The sequence below is a fragment of the Primulina eburnea genome, chromosome 4 (genome assembly GCF_022965805.1).
Source record: "Primulina eburnea isolate SZY01 chromosome 4, ASM2296580v1, whole genome shotgun sequence".
Lineage (NCBI taxonomy): Eukaryota > Viridiplantae > Streptophyta > Magnoliopsida > Lamiales > Gesneriaceae > Primulina > Primulina eburnea.
In genome coordinates, this window is record NC_133104.1 from 35,979,468 (window position 1) to 35,982,444 (window position 2,977).

Here is a 2,977-nt window from a genome sequence, read left to right on the forward strand (position 1 = left end):
TGAAAACTACAAAAATATAATTAGTCATGTAATATATAAACAATATATCAAATAAAAAAAATAAACAAAACAATTATTTGTACTTAAAAATAAATAATAAGTATGTTAAAATATATGTAATTAGGGTAACTTTATAAAATTTTAATATATTTAATATATGATAGTTATTCTTATATATGTGTTTTGATAAACTTTAGAAAATTATATATGAATCACACACACATATATATATATATATATATATATATATATATATATATATATATATATATATAAATATATATTCTCATTCAAGTTCGTGAAAATTATCATATGTAAGAATTTTGAGTTATAATCAAAATTAAGATATAGACTATGTAAAATTATAGAAAATAATTAAACATAAAATGCTATATAATAATTAATAAAAAAGTAAATTTTAATTATTAAAAATTATTATTATTTTTAATTTATAGGGCAATAAAATATTATAGTTTTTTATTATGTTGTGAAATACTTTTTAAATAAATATAATTTTAAAATTTTAGATCAAAAATAAAATGAACGATATTAATAAATTTGATATTAAACTATTGTTAGAAATAAAAAAAACGTTTTTAAAAATACAAATAAAAAGAAAAATAAATAGATTAGAAAAGAATGAAAACTTTAGTGTTTGTATTAGGGGTGTCAAAATGCGATGCGATCCGTCAACTCGACACGACCCAACACGAAAAAAATCAGGTTCGGGTTGGGATTGGATTCGGGTTGGGTGGATTCGGGTTAGTGCCATGTTAGGCGGGTTTCGGGTTGGGTCGAGTTGGGTCACGGGTTGACGCGAACTTTTTTTTTGAAAATATTACCTATATTTTTATATATTGTATGTTTGAACAAAATTTATTGTATATTTATATCATAAATTTTCATCATTTAATATTTATTTTGCATATTTTTATTTTTTAACAATTTTTTATTTGATTTAGTAAATATACTTTTAATTTTCTACGATTTTTTTTCTGAATTTTTATATATTAATTTTTTTAAAAAAAAATTAAAAAGAAATTAATAAAATTCGGGTTAGACGGGTTGAGTCGGGTTATACGGGTTCGTGTTCGGGTTGGTGGTTTTCGGGTTGTTTCGGGTTCGGGTTGGGTTCAGGTTGAAAAAAAAATAAAAAAAATTACGCGGGTTGACCTGAAACCCGACCCAACCCACCCGATTGACACCCCTAGTTTGTATTGAGTATGTGAGATTGAGAAATTTCTCAATTAAATGTATATAAAAATCTTTAGGTTGAATTAAAGAATTTTTTTGACATTTTATTGTTGTATGACTGTATCTTAGGCTATAATTCTTGTACTTAATAGAATTTCATAGAGCCAATAAAAGTCTATTGACATTTTGAATACCTATAAACTTTCGTAGACTTTTTAAAAGTCAAATTTGAATACCTTAGGACTTTTTAAAATTTTACAAAAATTTGCATTAAATCATAATTGGCTGTCGTTCGTCATTTGATACGAAAATTTCAAATTTGAAACTACGAGCATCTAAATTCGTTATTATGGAGCCTTGAAAGAACGATATTTTGAGTAAAAAAGAAGCACTTACATTTGGTCCGTTTGATTTGATTGTAAACGTAGGTTGTCTTGAAATCTCATACTCTAGGAACCAAAGTTGATCAAACAACGATACAAACAACTTTCGAGGATTAAAATTTCTAACTAAAATGAGTGGTTTTATCATTAATTTAAATCTAATTAATTATTAACACTAAAAGTACTGATATTTTTAAAAAAAAAAAAAAAAAATTTTACGGCTGCTGGCCGGACCCAGGAAAAGGATCGTACCGGGTATTTTTCAACTTTTTGATTAGAAAACTTTTGACTTCGATTATGGCTCTAAGCTACAGCTTTACAGAAGTTTACACGCTGACAAAATTTTAATCTTATACAATATAAATATCAAAACTAAACAAACAATAAGAATCAACAAGAGCACAGATTTGTACTCTTTCAATGATAGAGTTCTTAGTAACTTTGATTTTGTGACTTAAGCTTCACTCTCGAAATCCACACACCAAAATCAGTAAGCTCAATACTGGTTGCCACCAAAATCCTCATTCTAGGGCAGAAACAAAAACATTACTTGTTTTCCATCAACTTTTCTGTTTCCTGCTGCTCAAGACATCATCAGGAACCACTTTGAGAAGCTTGCGCTGCTTGGACTTGGCAATCTTTTTCAGAGTACTAGGATTTGTGATCTTCTGAAGCCTAGTCCCTGATTTCAAAATATTTTCCTACTTCTTCTTCTCCCTCTCCTCGCACCTCTTCCGCTTCTGTCGTATCTCCTCTTTCAGCTCATTCATCCTCTCTCTGTAAGCTTTCTTTATCTCCTTTTCCTTCATTCTCTGCTCCGCAGTGGTACCTTTCCTTCTCACATGAACCCGGGACGCCCGATGAGTTTGAACCTCCTTCCACTTCCTTCCCGACAACTTCCCTGCAATCTCTCCGTCCTAGGTAGGTCTCCCAAATGAAGACGGCATGTTGGGGTCAGAGGAGGAAGGAACAGCTTGCTTCTTCGATGGTGGCGGATTTCCATGGTCTAAGTCCATGTCCGCCTCATCCAAAGATGAATGCAGAAGGTGTAACTTTTCCGCTTCGTGTTGGGATCTCTTGCGCTTTAAGGTTTTACCGCCAAACCCCTCGTCCAGGCATCGAAAATCAATAGTGCAAGCCATTACTGTTAATTCAACCACACTCAAATTGTAACATTTTAAAATATAGTATTACATATATGCAAGATTTAAGTTCTTATGGTTCAATTAATATTTAAAATTTAAAATAAGATCAATGAAACATTACTCTAAAGCAATAGAAAAACGAATTAGTTTACTTAATAGAAATTATTAATGATAAATCAAAGTATTCTTGAAAAATCACTAAACAATTTGCACTTAAAAGTGTAATGTCGAATCAGAGTTATCAAAGCTATTAAG

At 29.6% G+C, this 2,977-nt stretch overlaps 1 pseudogene; it reads right to left on the reverse strand.

Annotated features, from left to right (window-relative positions):
- Positions 1–1,872: 1,872 nt before the first annotated feature.
- On the reverse strand, positions 1,873–2,721 carry LOC140831026 (uncharacterized; annotated as a pseudogene).
- Between the last annotated feature and the right edge of the window lie 256 nt (positions 2,722–2,977).